The following is a 21866-nucleotide window of genomic DNA, read 5'->3' on the forward strand; positions in this document are numbered from 1 at the left end:
GGCTTTGAAGCACCTGACTGGGGGAGTTAACCTTCTCTTACAGAGTATGGGGTGGAATGAGAGATGGTCAAGGTCTAATGGACCTTGTCTAAGCAGGGAAGTAGTTAAACTAGAATGGTCTAAGACCATTAAAATGAGGCTAGCAAAGAATGAGAGCATTTAAAGATACAGAATTAATGTTTACTTACATTAAGGAAATAAAGGCCCTATATTAAGTTATATCTATGGTATAATATCAGTTAAATAAAAATGCTCAGTAAAAGATTAAAACATTAAAATAGATAAAACCAAGATATAACTTATTTTTGAAGGCTGCTATTGTTAGTTATTTTAAAAAATAATTTTATATTTAAATGCACAAAATTTAAGGCAGAAAAATTCTTAGAAGTAGGGGAACGAACTGGACTCCTTTGAGGAAAAGGGATGGTATTTTTTAAATATGTTTTGCTTCATTATCTATACCACTATGTGTAGGAAAACAAACTTAATTAGCAAGCTAGCATCTTAGATTAAAATCTCTTTTAAAAAAATCCTAATGCACCATTATGACTACTGTATATGTGTGTACATAAATATCCATATTTAAACATAACACCTAATAGTCACTATCAGTGTATTGAAATAGAGCTTCACTAAATGCATTCATCTAGTCATCAATACATATGCAGAGTCGAGAATGAAGAATGTATGAAAGTCATCCTATTTTTATGACTTAAACTTTAATTCTCAGAAACAAAAGCAGAAACCAATTGGACAGTCATCAATGGTGGCACTTAGAAAGTACTTAATCTATGCCAGCAACTACTCAGTTTGCTCATATACTTTAATTCACTGACTTTTCACAAACCCTCTGAGAGGTAGGTCTTCTTACATTCATTTACTAATTAAGATCAAACAGAGGCATAGAAAAGTGAATAATTAACTCAACCTCATACATTTGTGGTATTGGGGCTGTGTCAGGCCTCTAGAAGCCCCAAGCATTAAAATTAGTATGCTGTTCCTTCATGTCTATTTTTTCTTAAATAAAAATCATATGAAACTATACTATATATGTAAGAAACTCAACCAATATTCTGACTTTTCCCATAACCAGTTTATTTTTCTGGAATAACAGATATAATTTCCTAAAAGATAAATTTGCTGATGCCTAAGCACATCCTTAGCATGCCTGTTCTATTAGGTAAACAGACCCAACGGCAAAGCTAGACTACAACATGGGCCATGCCTTCTCAATACATCATTACTTAAGATTGAGTGTGACTTGGAGTTTGGAGTAATGATGTCATGGGATGGGAGAGGGGCAATTTCAAAATTCAAATGTTAGCAGGAAGTCCTTGGTTCAATCCCCAGTAACTCCATTAATTAAAAAAATAATAATGACAATAACCGCAATAATGGTAGTAGTTAATTTTGCCGTGAACATATGATCTATTTGATCCTCAGCACCCATGGAGGTCTGAGCTGTTATTATGGGGGGGGGGGGGATGGGGAATAGCTCAGTGGTAGAGCATGTGCTTACCATGCACAAGGTCCTGAGTTTAATCCCCCCACTTCCATTAAAAAAAATAAAATATTTTTAAAAATCAAATATTAGAATGGGTAAGAGTGGCTTCTAACCATCAGACATATTCTTCATGTTGGATGAGTAGAGGCATTGCTCTTTTTGAACATTTACAGAGGACTTCCAATGTGCAAGATAATGTGATAGGCTCCAGGGACATAGAAATGAGTGAGATATAGAATTCACATTACTATGGAAAAGGACTGCAGGTGAAGAGTTAACAACAAGACAGCGCCTGGGACTATGAAACAAATAAGGAGATATAAGGGTGCCTAATCCAGGTAAATGTGGTCGAAGAATATTTCCAAGAGGTGATGATGCTTAAGCAGGGCTTAAAGAAAAGGCTGGAGCCTAAGAATGTACCATAGGTTCAGAGGCAAGAGAACATAGCCTTGGGAGAAAATGGGGGCAATATTCTATGGTAGGGGCATGGTTGCCTATGGAAGAGCAACTAGGTATAAACCTGAAAGACAACAGAGCCCAGACCAGAGTGAGACTGATAAATCTGAAAGAGTTCAAGCTTCCTCCTGAATACACAGCATGCCACTGAGAGGATTTTAAATGAAGGGATCACACGATCCAGTATATATTATAGAAATTTCACTTTGAATCCACAGCCAGCTTAGTTAAAAATTCTAAAAGCTCTCAGACAGTTTCATAGCAATTGTGTTTTTCTCACAGTGTGACATTATTCTTTCATCTCCTTCCTACGATGTTTGGACTTGAAACATCTTAGAAATAAATAGGCACATAGTCTTACCGAGTTAGTCTTGGAGCACTGCTCAGAGGAAGTGTGTGGGTGTGTAATGAGGCCAAGGTGCCAACAAAATTGTCCATATTTTAGAGTCAAGCAGCTGCGTGGGCAGGCCACAGACATTAAACAGATGTCCCGGAGCTCTAGTGCACACAAGGGCTGAGGAGTAGAGTCAAGATCCCTTCCTTTGTAAGGAAAGCGAATGTTTTGTAAAAAACCTGTGTGGAATTAAATCTATCAGTCAACACTACTTCCTCTGACTTGCCATCCAACAGACTGAAAATTAACTAGAGTAGAATAAATGAGACAAGAAAGAAAGTGAAAAGACACTGAAGCACAACTTACCAAAACTTTATTTTTTTTGGAAGTTATATAACTCAATAAGGATATCAAATTCTATCACAGTGTTCCACATCTTCCTTTGATTGAACGTAATTTATATTTGTTAGATCATCTACTTAACAGTTGGGACAACCAAGATTCTGGATGGAGGAAATGAAAGTATATTTAATAATGACCTAGAATTATGACAAAATAGACTTAATTTTCTCAAAACCTGTGACATGGTCAGCTTTTGGTTAATTATCAAACAGTTGCAAAAATGCAATGATACCATCTAAATCATAATGCCCACATACCCATTGGCATTGTAATGTGTTTATCCATCTTAAGATAGATATACTTATCTCTATGGGATAAAGTTGAAGGATTAAAGTGATTTATTCTCCTGCATTCTTTCCTTTAACTAGTGTTAGACGGACCTAAGTTAACAATGGACAGATGCCCTCCTGCATTCAGAGGAGCTATCCTCACTATAAACTAGAAAAAAAAAATGTTATTCACACTATTTTTTACAGATGAGAAAACAGATTCCAAGGGATTAAGTCATTTCTCATAGGTCACGCCCAGATAGATAAGGAGGGAAATATCATTCATGCTTTGGTCTACCTGCCTGAAAAAGTTGCATGCTTTCCATTATCCAGATCAGCTTGTGTAAAAGTTTCAGGAATTTTTCTCCCTGGCTCGACTACATTCTAGATGCTTTATTTTTCTCTTTCATTCTAGGAAAATCTAGAACTATTTGCCTCTTCCCCATATAGAGTTATATATTTTAGCAGAGCTGCTGCATCTTTTCTGAGTAGTTCATAGTTTGGTTTTCTGGGCTAGGGCAAGGGCTAGTTTACTAAAAAGATAAATGGGAAAGGCACTTGTCTTAGAATAGTTCTACACCCATTTAAAGGATAAGACTTTTAAAATCATCTTATCTTTTGGCATGACACACTCATCATTTTCCAGTCCTTTTGACTGATATTCATATAGTGCCTTGTTTGACTGAAGGCAGTAAGGCCCAAATACAGAAAATCTTAAATACATACATACATACATACAAACAAACAAATTCCTAACCTGATCGTCCTTCTCCCAAGTGAAACTCATTTGTGGATGATGATTTTGTATATTAACCAGACATCAGGACCCTCAGAGGAAAATACATACTATTGTGTTGAAAATCAAATATTTTCAGTTAGAAACTGATCAGTTTCAGCAGCTCATGACTATGGCTATAATAGTAAGACAGAAGTTCTGGTAAGGAAAAAGGATGATAAAAATCAATCTGGAAGCATACCAGTGGAATTGATTATAAAGCCACTAAAGTAAAAATAAAATTACCTAAGAAAACATTCGTAAAAATTAGTAATTGAAGAGTTGGTAGAGGCTTCTTTAATCATAATATTTAGAAATGAAGAAATGTGTATTCTGGTCAAATATAATTGCAAACAGAGTAAATAACTAGTTGTTATTTACTTGAATGTGTATTCCCTATCTGATACAAGTAGTGTTCCACAGAATATACTATCAGAAACATTAATTTAATGGAAGAAAATACTAGGACTAGGTACAGGCATATGTTGTTTTATTGCATTTAATTTTATTTTGCCTCCCAGATATTGTGGGTTTTTTTTGGAAATTGAAGGTTTGTGGCAACCCTGTATTAAGAAAAGCTATCAGTGCCATTTTTTCCAACAGCATTTACTCACTTAGAGTCTCTGTGTCACATGTTGGTAGTTTTCACAATATCTCAAACTTTTTTCATTGTTATTATGTTTGTTATGGTGATCTGTGACCAGTGATTTTGATGTTACTATTGTAATTGATTTTGGCCACCAGGAACCACACCTATATAAGATGGTGAACTCAATCAACAGATGTTGTCTGTTCTGACAGCTTCAGTGGTCTGAATAGAAGATTAAACCAGCCACAACAGTCCCTTAAGCCAAAGCCTAATTCCAAGTAAGGCCCTAACTCTCCAATTCTGTGAAAGCTGAGAAAGGTGAGGAAGCTGCAGAAGAAAAGTTCGAAACTAGAAGACGTTGGTTTATGACATTTAGGGAAAGGAGCTATCTCTGTAATATCAAAGTGCAAGGTAAAGCAACAAGGGCTGATGTAGAAGCTACAGCAAGTTATCCAGGTGACCTAGCTCAGATAATTAATGAAGGTGGCTCCACTAAACAACAGATTTGCATTGCAGACAAAACCATGTTATGTTGGAAGAAGATGCCATCTAGGATTCTCATAGCTAGAGAGGAAAAGTCAATGCCTAGTGATAAAGTTTGAAAGGAAAGGCTGACTTGTTTAGGTGGTAATGTAGCTGGTGGCTTTAAGTAGAAGCCAATGCTCATTTACTACTCTGAAAACCCCTTAAAAATTATGCTAAATCTACTCTGCTTGTACACTATAAATGGAAAAATAGGTTGCCAAGGGGGCAGGGGCTGGGAAGGGATAGACTGGGATTTCAAAATTGTAGAATAGATAAACAAGATTATACTGTATAGCACAGGGAAATATATACAAGATCTTATGGTAGCTCACAGAGAAAAAAATGTGACAATGAATATATATGTTCATGTATAACTGAAAAATTGTGCTCTACACTGGAATTTGACACAACATAGTAAAATGATTATGAATCAATAAAAATATTAAAAAAAAGAAAAAGAAAGCCTGGATGACAGCATATCTGTTTACAACATCATATACTGAACGTTTTAAGCTGACTGTTGAGACCTACCATTCACACACACACAAAAAAAGATTCTTTTCAAAATAGTACTGCTTATGGACAATATACCTGGTTACCCAAGAGTCTGATGGAGATGTACAATGATATAAAAGTTGTTTTCATGCCTCCTAACACAACATCCATTCTGCAGCTCATGGATCAAGGATTAATTTCAACTTTCAAGTCTTACTACTTAAATACATTTTGTGAGACTACAGCTACCATAGTGATACTTCTGATGGATCCGGGCAAAATAAATTGAAAACATTCTGGATAGGATTCACCATTCTAGATGCCATAAAGAACATTTGGGATTCATGGAAACTGGTCAAAGAATCAACATTCACAAAAGTTTGGAAGAAGTTGATCCAACCCTCAAAGATGACTTTGTGGGGTTCAAGACTTCAGTGGAGGAAGTAACTGCAGATGTGGTGGAAATGGCAAGAGAACTAGAATTACAAATGGAGCCTGAAGATGTGACTGAGTTGCCACAATCTCATAATCAAACTTGAAAGGATAAGGAGTTGCTTAGAGATGAGTGAAGTAAGTGGTTTCTTCAGATGGAATCTACTCCTGGTGAAGATGATGTGAAGATTATTGAGATGACAGCAGAGGATTTAGAATATTATATAAACTTAGTTGATAAAGCAGCAGCAGGATTTGAAAGGACTGACTCCCATTTTGAAAGAAGTTCTACTGTGGGTAAAATACTATCAAACAGCATTGCATGCTGCAGAGAAATAATTCTTGAAAGGAAGAATCAATTAATATGGCAAGCTTAAGAAGTTGCCACAGCCACCCCAACCTTCAGCAACTACCACCCTGATCAGTCAGCAGCCATCAACATCAAAGCAAGGCTCTCCATCAGCAAAAAGATTAGGATTCGCTAAAGGCACAGATGATGCTTTGCATTTTTAAATAACAAAGTATTTTTAATGAAGGGGTGCACATTTTTTAGACAAAGTGTTATTACACACTTCATAGATACAGTATAGTATAAATATAACTTTTATACATAGTGGGAAACTAAAAGATTCATGTGACTCACATTATTGCAATACTCCCTTTACTGTGGTGGTCTGGAACTGAACCCAAGATATCTTTGAGGTACGCCTGTATTATGCTATACACAATATTTTGGACCTCATTGGTACTAACCTGCTGTGTAAATTTGGACTGCCACTCCCTGGTCCTAGTAAGGGAGTTGACCTAGAGGAATGGCTCTTAAAGTGTGGCTCCAGACCATTACCATTATCATCATTTGAAAACTTGTTAAAAATGCAAATTATTGGGTACCAGTTAGACCCACTGAATTGGAAAGTATGGGAAGGGGCCCCAGCAATCTATATTTGAACAAGACCTCTATATGTATCTGATGCACACTAAAACTGGAGAACCGTTGAACTAGATTTTCTGTGAAGTGTCTTTCACATCAATACTCTCTGGTTATTTTCCAAAATAGCTTAATTCATGGCCCCCTAGGTTCAGGTACTCTTTTAGTACCTATGTAGCTCCAAAAACTGCAACCAGGACAATGACATTTGATAAAGTATCAGGAGCTGAAGATTAAGAGGTTGGATATATTAGAGGACGCTATTAAGAGTTTAGACTTTATACTTATACTGATTGAAAGGCACAAAAATGAAAGACATAGTTTCACCAAAAATTCAAAGGTTAAATAATTTATAATAAAAGTAACATATTATCAAAATAATGGAATTAATCACAGACTTAAGATATTAGGATATTAGAGCTAGGAAGAATCTTGTCAATTAACTTACTCCAATTATTTCATTTTGTTGATAAGAAATCAAAGAACAAATGAGAGAAATAAATGTCTCAAGAGTCAGCCTGTGAGAAAATAAAAACATGCTGAATCTTCATGTAGCAGGTGATTTAAAAATACCTGAGCTGTATCAAACGCATTTATTGAATGGAGGTAAGACCAACTAGTTTCTATATGTGCATGATTATGTGGACTTCACTGAGCAATTTGGATAGCTTTAAAACATTTATGTAAGAATCCATTTACTATGTCACTGCCTAGAGACATTTTTGGAACTTCTAGGATTAATTTCAACTTAAAATTATCTGGAAATGAGTCATGGTCGATCTATTCCATCGTATCTTGATTTTTCATTATACCATGAATCAGAAAGTTGGTTTCAGATCTTTATCCCAGCTGAATCTTATATAACCTTAGCTATGGCTGACAGCAGATCTGGCCTGATGCCTGAAAACAATAAAAAACAACAAAAACACCATTTTCAAATTGATTACGATATATTGCTCCATTTAATTTCTTCTAAATATTTTATGGAAAGAGATGACAGTTAACCTGTATCAATTTGGCATGGTGGTGAAATATAATTTAAAAATAAATCATCTTTTTAAATGTTCATTATTGAGGTGAAAGTCATGCTTAGATACATGATTTAATAAGGCCAAATAGCCTTTGCTAATGTATTTCAATTAATAAAAAGTCTTTCAACATACATTACATGCTTACTATGAGTCTGATCAAGTGCCACACCTTGAGAATATAAAGATAAGATAGACGACATCCATGTCTCAAGGAATTCAGAAGCCAGGGTATCAAGAAAACAATCCTAACATTATAATAAAATTATTTTTTAAATGTAAGTGTATACAGGATTCATCAATTCATTTTAGTGACCAAGTCTATAATAATTTAACTCAGAATTTCTAAAGTAATGTAAATGATGAATAGTTTTAGCAACATTGAGTATTTAAACAAATCATAATTAGGATCCAAGACCACTTAATATCTGAATATGCCTCATATTTCAGGTAGATAATTAATTATACTAGTATACTATCTCATTTTAGAGCAAACTTGTGACATAAATATTACCTGTATTTTGTAGGTAAGGAAATGGAAATCAGGAACCTTTACTGACTTTGCAAAACTACACACCTAGTCGATGTGGGATTCAGGATTCACCACTAGGTCAAATTCTGAGGGAAAAGCTTTTTCTACTTAATAGAACATTTTGTTTTTCAGGGAAAAAGAGAGATAGAAATAGAGAAATGGTGAGGAAAAGAAAAAGGGAATGTGGGCATGAAACTCTTCACATATGGGGCAAGCAAGTTATTTAGTCCATTTGATAACCCAATAAATATGTGTAAACCTAGACATCACAAAACTTCTGAGAAACAGAAACTTTAGCCAATCTAGAGAAGTAAAAAATGGAATATTTTTTATTCTCTTCCATTACTTTTGCAGCCTCAAGTCATCTAGAATACATTACATTTTTATATTATGTTACTTGATTTTAATTTGGTAATTGTTTAAAAAAAATATGCCAAAGAGAACAGGATAGCCATGGGAGGTATGTGCACCACCATCCACAGAATCAACTTTTAGACTCTGAATAAAATTGGAAAGTTATTAGTATAATTTCCTATTGAAAAAGGATAGAATAATTTATCATTTGTGCACACTGGCTCTGAGTAACCACAATGATGAATTTTGTAACACCTCCGTGGAAGAGTCTTACTCTTTGTCAGTTCAAAATTATTCTTCCCTTAATGTTCCTTTCCCTTTAAAGAATCCCTCTATAAAGGGAGCGCACATAGAAAATCACAACAGTATCCACAGACAGAAGGAATAACATTTTACTCTTTCCAGTAAGAAGAAATCCAATTATTTTTAATTGCAGGGAAATGATATATTTTTGGAAGATTGGCATCTTTGCCATCCTTGCAATTAATATTGCCACAGTCCATTACTGCTTTGAGATAACTCTCTCTGGCTTAAAAATTCACTAAAGCTTCTTAGCATGGGATAGAATTTCTCTACATCTGGCACTTGCCCGCCTGTTGCAATACTATATCCTTGCTCACCACCATCATAGCTCTGCATTCATCCTCTATCTATTTTCAACACAAAACAAAAACCAAAATAAAACAAAAAATGATTTGTTCTCATATCTCCATAAATGCTGTATTGGTCCTAAGGCTTGGAACACTTTTCACATACTCTTTTGACTTTGTCAACCTCTTCATCAAAACCAGGCTCAACAGCTGCAACCTTTGTGCAACTCCTCCAGTAAAATGGATATTTACTGCTATGGTATCTTAGTTGTTCTAAAATCTGCCTTATTTTTTTCTAAGTTATCTTGTCATTTGCCCAAGCTCCTGAGCTTAGGGAACATGCATTAGTCTTCTCTGTAGTCCTGTTATCCCATGTACAACTGGAAAACACATGTCTATGTCATGTGTTCTACAGAATAAAGAAATATATGAAACACAACAGGAAACAAGAAAAAACAAACTCTGGAAGCTCTGAGTTTTGTTTTTTGTTTGTTTGTTGTTTTTTTTTTTACAATTATCATGGTGGAAACATTAGAAAATTATCTTCACACTTAGAAAGTGCTCACTATGTATCAAGCACCATTCTAAGAGTTTTGTATACCTATGTGGGTACATTTAATCCTTACTCCAACTTCATGAGGAAGACACTACTGTCCCATTTTATAGATCAGTAAACTGATAACACACAGAAATTAGGTAACCTAAGATCATCCAGTTGGAACACAGAAACATGATATGAAACAGGTGGTTGAAATCCATCCTCACATTCTCCCACAGGGCTTAGGAAAAAGGTCTAGGAGTAGTAGAGAAGTATGTATTCACTTAGCTGCACTTGCTATAATAGAGCTAGAAAACTGTGGTGGGGATAGAATAAAGGATAAAGGAATATCTAGACTCTGTTCCTAAATATATAACCAATTATCAATGAAGCTAAGGCCTTCTGGTCAGAATTTCTGTGACCTTCTTGGAACTTCCTAGGGTTTCAATTTCCTCATCTCTGAAAGGGAAACAATCATAGAACTCATCTCCTGGGATTGGTTTGAAGATGAAAATAAACAACACTCATAAGATGCCAAGCAGAAAATCTGCCACAAAAAGATAAAATTAAAACTAAACACCCAAAACCATGGGCCCTCCCCTCCTGATTTCTGTCAGCACTGTCACATTTGACTGCTCAGGAGTTCACATGGCAACCATGGTGACAGAGAAGAGATGCAGTGAACTGGGGGGAAAAAACAGGAAGGTGATGTGTTGTGCTATTTATTTTTACAAGTATTTTTTTTTAATAAAAAGACACCTGAGTTTTGAGGGTATCTGAGGCAGTCACATGAGTTACTTGTAGACCCTATATTACCCCTCTATGAGGCTGCCTTTCAGATGTCATATTAGAGCAGTGCTTCACATCTTGCAACTCAGAATGTTGGGTGAGCACTTTATTCTGACCATCCACGATCCATCTGAATTCTGATCCTGATCTCAATTTCCTCTGCCCCTGCAAGGATGACAATTAAAGTACTGAATTCTTGAATCACCATCTTAGACGCAATCTCTAAGCTTCAGTTTTGCTTTTTGTTTTTTACTCACACCTATTTTATTCAATTTTTTTTCTTTTCTCTACAAAAGCTTAGCCAAGCAAAAGATTTAAATTATGCACAACCTAGAGACATGAAAATGAAAGGAAGCAAAAGACATTTCCCTGACACTCACCCTCGACTTCTATGAAACAGGTCTTATGTTGGAATCATACAGAACCTTTTGGACCTTTTCTCCCTTCCCTAAATAAAGGCTCCTGATTAGGATTCTCTAATAGGATCAGGGGAAAGAAATATGTCTGAGGCCACCAAAGTCTGGATACGGGTGGCCTTTCAACATTCCCTAAAGAGTATATCTAACAGAAGCTAAATGTACCATACCCTTCCCACAGCTTGTGAAAACATTTTAAGCTGATGGCTTTACTATGTTGCTTTGGGTTGTATTACCCAAGAAGGAAATACTGATGCTAGGAGACAGACTTAGAGGAAAAGGTTTGTTTTTACCCAGTGAAATAATATTCAATCTCTTAGTCTGTGTAACAGTTACTCAAACTCCCTTGATACTTCCCTACCACATTCTGAGTCTTCCCTCCCCATAGCAAACTGAAAATACAACTGAAAACAAATGAAATATTCATCAACCTAAAAAGAGCTCCTCACTTGTCCCCAGGGAATAGCCACAGGGAGAGATGAAGTAATATATATTTTTTGAAACTACTCTATATACCAGTATTGACTATAAAATTCACTTGTTGTATGTAATTTTTATCTTGCTAGGAATCCTGTAATTCATAACTAGTGTTTCTAGGCTGGGTTTTTATTTATTAATTTATTTTTTGTAAACAAATCTAAGTACCTGCTACCTCTCACTTACATGATTTTACTTAAAAATAAACTCACAAAATGTAACTTTTTGCTATTAGAAATACACTGTGATTTTAATTATTTTGTGGATGATTATGATTTCACTTTTTAACACTTTTTTTCTGACCAATTCTGATTATGTTTCAAAATGCTTTCCTTAACACACTCCCAAATGCAAAATGTCAACAGCAAATAGGACTCACGTTTTGAACTGAATGTTTTAACAGTGTTATAATGTCCCCAAATTTGCATAAAATAATATTACATTCATCAAACATAGTATTCACATCAGGGCTTCCTAAAGCAGTTTATTCTGTAGTTTTGACTGAATGCCAGGTCAAATGCTTGAAGGACTGATGATAGATGGCATCACTCCAAGTTTTAGTACTCATGCAAATTTTGGCATAAAAAACATTTAATATGTAAAACTGCCTATATAAATTTTTTCATCAAGGGTAAAATCTACGCTGAACTGAGATCCCTAAAAATGCTGAAAATAATTTTTTTTAAAAGCTAATTTAGGCATGTTTGCAATAAAAACAAGAATATGGAAGGGATGGGTTAACTTCCTTGGAATCAATGACATAATTTTCAGTAAAAACTGAGAGAAGTCAAATTACCCAACAAATTTTTTATTTCAAAGGAAAAAAGTATCCATTCATACTATAACCTAACACAAATGTAGGCCAGTCTGGATTTAAACCAATAAGAGGCAGGAATGTAGTTACAGAACACATACCTGAACAAGGTGTTCACCAGATGTGACAGTAAAAATTCTCTCAGTAATTGTTCAAAAATCCCAGAGAATAGGAGAGTTTCTGAAGACTGATGATTAGAAAAAGTAAATTTGTAAGTTTATCACCCACTCTACCAGAAAATCCTATAATTGATTATTATGCAGAGATTGTAAAGTTTCCAAAAAAAGAAGTAGTGATTATTCAAAGCCTACATGAGTTTTTAAGAAATTGTATCAACAAAACTATTTTTAAATTAGATCACCTTACAAAGTTGTTATTTTAAAAGATGGTAATTTCAGTAATGATTTGACAAAGTCTCAACTGAATTAGATCCTTACCAATAGAGTGAAAGCATGTAGAATAAGGGATGCTTAATTAAGCACTGACAACAACTAATGTGAATTTTTGCTTCAGTGCCCAACTAGAGGGATACTTCTGGCAGGTTGTTGAGCTCCACCTTGTTCAACATTATAGATAAAAATGCAGAAGATGTGTATGACTCACTCACTAAATTCATTGATGACCTAAGGCAGTGTCACTAAGCTAACTGGATTGGATCACAGATTCGAGGTTTAAAAAGGTATCAGCAGGAAAGGACTAATAAGGTGTAATTTAGTTTTGTTTTGTTTGGTTTTGTTTTGTTTTGTTTTGTTTTGTTTTTTAAGTGCTACTATGTGCAATGCACAGTAAACACATAAAGATCTATCTCAGTGTTTGCTAAACTTCTACAAATGTGATTATATGAATTATTAGCTAAAAGTACTAATTCTTGTGGACCATTCTAGAAACCCTAAATGAGAATAATTTCCAAGGGAGGTTAGTGGAAAGACTTTTTTTTTAAAGCATGCCAGGTAACTTGTATCATTGTAAAGATTTTGGTAACATTGATTTATGCGAAACAGTCCTTAACCTTAAAAAATTTGCAGAGGAGAGGAGCCATAACCCATAAAACGTCTGTAAAATTTTACATACAGCAAATGGCTATATATATATATAAGAGAGTTATTCTTACTCTTCTCTAAAGCATCAGGCAGAAAATGTAAAAAGAATTTTAAATGTTGAAAAGTGATTTTTTCCAGGGGTGTTATCAAAGGCAAAACAGTCATTGCTAGTTAAATCCTCGTTTTTTCTTTTACTCCCATATCTATCTTAAAGGTAAATGGGGGCAATAAATTAGGAGTTTGGAATTAGCAGATACAAACTACTACATATAAAATAAACACAAAGGTTCTACCGTATAGCATAGAGAACTACGTTCAATACCTTGTAGTAACCTACAAAGAAAAAGAATATACATATAGCTGAATCACTATGCTGTACACCAGAAACTAACACAACATTGTAAGTCAACTATCCTTCAATAAAAAATTAAAAATAAAGGTAAACAAAAGTGGTTGATGTATCACTTTAGGTGGAAGAGTATGTCCTTTTAATGTTCATCTCAGTACTTCTTTTTTCACCTAAACTATGGTTGAAGGATATATTCATGTATTGAACAAATACCAAAATTCAGGGTAGTCCAGACAATTTGAGACACATGAGTCACACTTTTTTACAAATGCAACATCTGTGCTGAGTATAAGAAAATCTGGATAATGAGCCCAGGTGGTCAGTGAAATCAGAAAAAAATGACATGAAATTCTCATTCCTATGCACAAGATGACACTCTTCTAAAGTCTTAAAATGGAGACACACCCAAATTGGTAGGTCTATAAACTGGCTAAAGCATTTCCTGGTTCTCCTTCAGCGATTAACTTCATTTCTTAAGTCCTGGGCTAAAGAGTCGGGAATTCCTTAGGTATCCTCCATCAAAGCCCTTGAATCACGGAGAACATCACTTTACTGTTCAGCCCGCACACCTGAGCCTTCTCAGAGAGCTGCCAACACAAAATCCCAGCCCCCTTGAGGTGAGACTGTTATGTGGATTTACCAAACAACCATTTTATATCCAATCACTCTAAAGTAAAATCCCTAGAATGTGAAGCAGCGTTGGGCATATTATTTTCCTTATTGTATTGGAAATACTGTTTTCACGTTGTCATTACATTTAAAAAGAATAATAAGGGACTCAGAAAACAGTGATAATAGTGGAGACCCCCCCCAAAAAAAAAGAAAGAAAGGAAGAAAGAAGAAAAGAAAGAAAAAGAAAAAGGAAGGAAGGAAGGAAGGAAGGAAGGAAGGAAGGAAGGAAGGAAGAAGAAAGGAAGAAAGAAAGGAAGAAAGAAAGGAAGAAAGAAAGGAAGAAAGAAAGAAAGAAAGAAAGAAAGAAAGAAAGAAAGAAAGAAAGAAAGAAAGAAAGAAAGAAAAAGAAAGGAAAGGAAAGGAAAGGAAAAAGAAAACAGTCATTATGAGGAACAGATGTAGATTGGAAATTTTTCATCCTAAAATTACAGAAAATCACGAGTACAGGATATAGTCACTGTTGCTGGGTATTTGAAAAGATAATAGAAAAAATGATCTGACAATCTTTTTAGCCACAGTAGGTAAGCCAGTTGAGTTATTCTAAGTGACACATTTTACTTAGAATGATTATGACTAAGCACTCTCTTATTACTTGAGTTTTCAACAAGACAATTTATAATCACTTTAAGAATGCTGCATATGCATTTAAGAATGCATTTTAGATCACTGCATAAATAGATGAGTGGGATTGTTTTCTAAATTACTGCTTCTAATTAAATAATAATGATAATAGTAAATATAATTATAAAAGCAAATACATAGACATATTCATAAATAAACATTACCTTGGAAAACTAGCCTAGAAACCAGGAGAGTTTACATTGCCACACCTGCCCATTCACAGCTTCAGTGTGCACAGTAGGCAAATGCTAAGCTTTCTTTAAAGCCAGAAGTGAATGGAGGAATATGTTCTCTGAAAAGTGTGCCGGCCGCCTGCCCCTAAAGGCGTATACTTAAAAGCAGCAGCATTGAGACGTCCTCGTCTCTGAAGCAAATGAGGGAAGTCCAAAAATATCCTGTTTCTTAAATAGGTTGATTTTTTTTAACCTAGTGTGATTTATGTAGAGAATCTGTAAAATATTCCAGTTCATCAAAAGTCTAATTTACATACATTTAAAGGACATTGTGGAAAATAATTAACCAAGTGCATCACAATTCAGAGAGTGAATGTTGACTGGGTATTTTTAGATCCTTAAATGGAAAAATAGGAGGTTAAATAAGTATATTGGATTGGTAGGAGAAAATAGAAAAAGGAAAGAAAAGAGGAAGGGAGAGAGGGGAGGAGGGTAGGCAGGAGGGAGAGAGAGTAGGGGGGTTGCTTTCTTTGCAATGCTTCATATCCTAAAGTCAAGTGAAATAAAGGGCCCTTTTTTCCTTTTTCCCCTATTTTTTATGAGTGAATAATTGTGTTGCTTACTAGCTATCATCTTGAACTATATTAAAATGATGACAGCATCGTGTGCATCGAGTAACACACATCATCAAGTTCTACTTTAGAAACTTGAAAGAATGTTGGCCTGTGAAAATCAAACTAAATTCCAATCAAGACTGCACTCCCCATCACTGACACACATGGGGAAAACCTCAAACTGGAAATTCATAGATAAATGACAAGCTTTTAAATAATTTTCAGAAACACCAAACTTAATGGAGATGTTCTGAAGGTCCAAATATTCAAAGTTATTACCTGTTATACTGAAACGATGTTAATGTGCTCTTTGTATTTCCTCACAGTGACTTGGGAGTTGGCCCTTGATGAACAGAACAATTTTATTCTACCAGATTCTACTTCAAGGAGAATAAATGGAACAAGACATAGCAATTGAGGTCTCAAACAAGTGGAGCATTACATGATAACTTTTCCTGAGATTAAATCAGGAATCATTAATTTATATATGTATTCTTATTTCAAGCTATAGATAACTTACTTGGAAGAAAAACTTTCAGAACAATGTCTTTCTGCTGTATGTTTTAAAAGAATGCATACAGAGAATTATTAGCTTATACTGGCTAAGTTCCCACATAAATGAGTGAGTTGAAGAACAGCATGGATATGACGGGGCTGCCTAGGAGACTGGATTAAAGACCTAGGAAGCAAATCTGCACACTTGATTCCAGACAGGGTGTTCTCCATTTAGCGCCATTGCTGAATAGTGATTGAATGATTTAACCAAATTACCTGCCATTGGACTTCTCAAATTTGTTTTTATTTTTGCTCAGAGTAAAACACAATTAAAAGAAATTCCGGTTTAATGGGATCTCCCCCACCTGCTCCCAGTTCTTCTAAATTGGAAATAATCACATGGAATAATAATTTATTTGCACAGTAACTTCACACTTCTGTATATATTTCTGTATATTCTGGATATATTTCCATTTCCCTAAGGCATACCCTCAGTCACAACATTTTCAAAGAGTTGTTTCCAGCCAAGAGATATGCCTCCTATATACTAATGCTAGTGCTGATCTGAAGTAGAGAGAGAGCTAATTTGAAAAGAAAAGGAAACAAGGCATGGGTTTGCTGTAACCTTGATACCTGATTAGCCAGTTTAGTCTTAAAAAGGTATAGGAAATGACACCTAATAACCCTATTTTGATATAAGACAAAGGCATACATTGATATGTGCACATATATTTTATATCCTTTTCATATAACTATAGATATAAGAATATTTTCTCAAGGATGAACATGTAGATGTAGTAACCTATTTTTATATATAAGCTATTCAAAATGCAACATAAATACCATGGGGAAACATGTCATTTTATTGCTTTATTTATAAAGTATTTTCTTTATTGAAGTATCTTTATACTTTAATCTGTATAACATATGTATGAAATATGTATTATTGAATACATGAAAAATAACAGAAGCATTTTTAAAATTTATATATACAAGAAATAAACATTTGAAGTAAAAGAGATAGGATATCCCAGGTTAGAAAAATCAAGCATAAAGTGAAAAATGTTGTTTTGTAATGAAACAATTTATTTGAAAGCAGAATGCCACTAAAGGAAGCTTTCACAAAACCAAAACCCTTATGCATTATAGCAGAAAATTAGCCATGCCCTGTCCATCAACTTGGAAGGCTCAGCTAAGAATATCAAAATTACTCTTCATCACCACTAGGTGGCTCACTCTCTATAGTTATGCCTGAGTAGAGATGTCTCTGTGGCCCCAGAGGTTGGAAGCAATGAGATTCTCACTACAGAGAACAGAAAGGAGAAAAACGATCCCTTCAAAGCAATAAATAAATAAATAAATAAATAAATAAATAAATAAATAAATAAATAAATAAATAAATAAATAAATAAATAAATAAATAAATAAAGAAAGAAAGAAAGAAAGAAAGAAAGAATAAATAAATAAATAAAGAAATAAAGAAAGAAAGAAAGAAAGAAAGAAAGGAAGAAAGGAAGAAAGGAAGAAAGGAAGAAAGAAAGAAAGTAAGTCTTGGCAAGGACATACCTATGCTGCTCCCCCCAAAGTTCTCATTAGAATTGTCTTTACAGAGACAGAATAATTAGAAGAATTGTTCTTAGACTAGAGACATGTAGAAAGCCAGATGCAAACCTAGTAACTACTCTCCATCCATGTCCAAACATTCTCTTATACTTTTCAAATGCATGCGTAATGAGAAAGATAACCAGCAGGAAAAAGGGGTGGGAGAAAGAAAAGAAAGCGCTACCTTAAAATTAAAAAACAATCACATTATTTACTTTTGATTGTTTTTGGAATTTGAGTGGAAGAAAAGTTAAGAATTAGGGAAATGAAAACAAGCCAACAAAGATGGGGAATTTAACATGGAGAGGTAATTCACTTTCCTAGGTTTGTAAGATGGCTCTTTGCAATCAATTTCTCCACCAAACTGCATTTTAGCAGAGAGAATGCAATAGGACAGTAGCCACAGAAGCTTGTAACACCATCCAATGTATTGCTATAAAAAACTTTACCATCTGGATCCTAATTCTCTTCAATATTGAAACTGTAGAGCATTTTCTTCTCTTCATTCTAATTTACAGCTATCACTCAGCGCAGCCCTGAAGGGTGCATACAATATGCCATTGTTAGAGCTAGGGTATAATCCAAGGCAATTTGGGGAAAATCACCTTGTGAGTATAACTATATGGTTTTCTCGCTATTCAGCACCTGTTTGCATTTCATGAAAGCTTATAAGTTTTGCTTGTATTTTTTTCCTTCTCCTCCTTTTCCCTTGGTCAGCATAGGTCTGCAGAGTCATCATGCATGTGTAGAAATGTTTGTGGACAGCACCATCAACCTTACCCCACTGACTGCTGGGAATGGAAATGCGTAGGATACAACAGCACTGAACATTAACCCGCTTCTTTGAATTAATCTATAGTGTTCATTCTGGCCTTTATTTTTAAAAATTCCCCGAGACACCAATTCACCAAGCTACCCAGGAAAGGCTATCAGATCTAGAGGAAGAAAAAAAGTGCTTTAAAATTAAGAAGGCTGGTGACGGACGAGGAGCCAGCAGTGACACAGGAGTCATCACCTCTGGCTCCAAATAAAATGAAACTGATTCCCTCTCAGCAAAGACAGCTCTGAATGGTGATCCATAATGTGCAAGAAACTGGCTAACTCCTTACCTGCCTCACAAATCTACATTAGAAAGGAGGTGGAGTGAAGGAGACCAAGAATGAAAAAGATAGCTCAACAACTCGATCAAATCACCTTTCACCTCCACAGGAGGCCTGGTTAAGATCCCATCTTTGGATCGCTTATTTTGCTTGCTGAATTGGGCATCATTGGCAAAAGAAAAACAAAAAGAGAATGTTCTCTCCTACTCCCCAAGATTCCATTCCAAGTGCACACCACCCACCAGGCATGAAAAAAAAACAAACAAAAAAAGAATTATGTGCCCTCTATCTCCCTTGCTGCTTTTAATCTCCTGATTTTACTAGGAGTCATGTGAACTACCTTGGGCTCAGACAGCCATCAGTGGAAAAAGTAGTATGAGTAGGTTTATCCCAAATTCGAATATGAATCAATGTGCATAGTAGCAAAAAGCAAAAAGGAAGGTGCTTTCTCATGTCTCTGTGTATGCGTGCGTGTGTGTGTGCGCGCGCGCATGTTTGGGGAGATTTTTGGTGGTTTTCTTGTTGCTTTTTGTTTCTTGGATTTTTGGTTTTTTGGTTTTTTTTCCTCAAAAGTTTCCTAGCATTATCAGAAGAGAAGGCATCTGGCTGACCAAGCCTGAAAATTTCTGACCCCAGGTGCTATCTTGACTTTCAGGCATAAACCTAGATCTGCCTAAAGTCATGTGCCATGGTCCCACGTGAGAATGGAGGTCACCCGCCTCACGACACACATGTCATCAAGACGTGCAGGGGCTAAGAGGCACTTCCCAGGGGGATAATGAAAAAAGACACTAACTTTTACAAGTGCAGCACAATACAAAGTGCTGCCTGTAAAACCAGGCACACAATCCTGCGTCCTCTGGTTAATTCACTGCTTACCACAAACTCCTTCAAAAACTCACTTTTGAACTCAGTGATAACTCTGAGGTGCAATGAGTCTGACTTGCATACAGGACATATGTCTTCCAAAGAAAACATTTTCCTTATGATTGTTTCAGCTCAGTTGGCTGTATCGAGACTGGTATTCTCTCACAAAACTTGTGGGATGATGTTCATGAAATAATTAAAATGAATACCAAGGGATGGGGATGTTAAAAAATTGTTGAAATTTTTCTTTATGAAGATTCCTAGAATTTTGACTAAGAAAATAAGTCAAGAAATGTGAGGGACAATGACATTTGCAGATTAACATGACTAAGGCAAAGATATTCAAATCAAGAAACCACAGTTTTAGCTAGAGTTTTAGGAAGATAGATCTGTTAGCTAAGAATTCAATCCTAGAACCTAACCCATTTTAGAAGAAATCCCTTCTAGTTAATTCTTTACCATGGCAAATAATCTATTTACCCACCTTCCCACAACAGACAGATTTATCTCAACCCCAAACTTCCCCACTTCAAATCCACATTATCCCAAGATGCATAAGAGCTCAAAAACATGTAAAGACATTTGCTTCCTGGCTTTCTCTGACAAACACTGCAATTTGCATGAATATTAAACTTCTGTGATTCAGCAACTTTCACTCCTGTCTACATCACTGAACATTAAATGCTGAGGAAGAGTTTGAATCACTTTTATCTTAGAAGACTGAGGTGTGCTTTTCACAGCTGCAGAAGATAAGATTTAAAGGTCTTTAAATTACACACGCAGAGTTGCATAACAATTGTCAACTAACTCAAGAGGTTAGAAACGCATACAGGCTACATGCGGAGTTGCTTACGAATCACAAACTGAGTTCCATATTTGCAGAATATTTGGAAGGCTGGGAAGAGAGGGGTGGAGTGACCATCTGCATCACAACTTAAATCTGAAAAAAATCATTCCTGAACTATTAAACCTTTATCGATCTGCTTCCTATAGTGAAAAAGTCTTTGTCAAAGTAAATGCTGTGATTGACAAGGTTTTCCATTACCTGAAACAAGAAACTGCATCCGTGCCTACCTGAAAGCGGCTGGTGAGGTCGCTGGCACTTTAGGAGAGAGCTATTAGGAAGCATCTTACCTTCAGAGCAGAGCAGCCTCCTCCCTGGGCTGCCTGGCTTTTGGGAGAAGATGCCCTCTCGCCAGGGGCTGGAGAAGCAGTGGGGAAGAAGTAGCTGTCTGCCACTAGCTGTGACAGCAGCGTGTCACTGGGTCCCTCTGAAACCGGGCTCTAGCGCTCCTCCAACAAATCAGCCAGTGGCCGCTGCTCCCTCAGCCCGGGAAGCTGGACTGCAGTTGCTAGCACTGCCTCACTTGAGGGGAAGGCGCTGCTCTGTGTGTGTGTCTGTGTGTGTCTGTGTGTGTCTGTGTGTGTGTCTGTGTGTCTGTGTGTGTGTATGCTAACTGCCAGCTCCAGGCTGAGCTGATGCGTTCTGCATACTCAAAATGCTCATGCAGGGAGGAGGCTCCTCCACGAGGACCCCCTCCTCCCTGTTGAAGAATCAGTCCACTGACCTTGCTGCTGGGGATTCTGGCTAAACAACTCACTCATCAATAGATTTAACAGTCAATCAAGTAAAGGAGATGGAATCAAGCCTCAGAGACAAGAGCTTTCCTCATAAGCACTGAAGTTAAAAAAAAAAAAAAAAGGTATCTCCGCTCAGCATTTTATATCTAAAAATGATTTTTTTTTCCCTTTAAGCCCCTATGTCTCCAGCACGGAATCTACTTGATGAATCTCTAAGTCAAAAAACTTTTTAAAAAGTAAAAACAAACAAACAAACAAACAAACAAAAACCTGTTTAGGTTGTTTTTTTAAATCAGGATAGTCTCTTACCTAGAAGGCAACTCAAAATATTCATCCCACAGAGATCTGTTAGATGCAGACCTGGATTTATAACAATCAAATTATGATGGTTTCAACTAATAAAGTAATAAAGTACTTTTAAAATCAGAGATTCCACCATCACAGGCATAAATGTTTGGGACTGGAAGCAGAATCTGAGTTCAAATCCAACTCAGGTTTTCTTTAA

At 35.7% G+C, this 21866-nt stretch overlaps 1 protein-coding gene across 1 annotated transcript in view; it reads right to left on the reverse strand.

The window, feature by feature from the left end:
* Window positions 1-21115, reverse strand: part of TENM4 (teneurin transmembrane protein 4) — a 2614134-nt gene extending 2593019 nt beyond the window's left edge. The window contains exon 1 of the mRNA XM_032488752.1: window positions 20915-21115. The gene's annotated coding sequence lies outside the window, so the exon portion shown is untranslated. The remainder of the gene's footprint in view (window positions 1-20914) is intronic.
* Window positions 21116-21866: the final 751 nt, after the last annotated feature.

Source organism: Camelus ferus, chromosome 10, assembly GCF_009834535.1.
Source record: "Camelus ferus isolate YT-003-E chromosome 10, BCGSAC_Cfer_1.0, whole genome shotgun sequence".
Classification (NCBI taxonomy): domain Eukaryota; kingdom Metazoa; phylum Chordata; class Mammalia; order Artiodactyla; family Camelidae; genus Camelus; species Camelus ferus.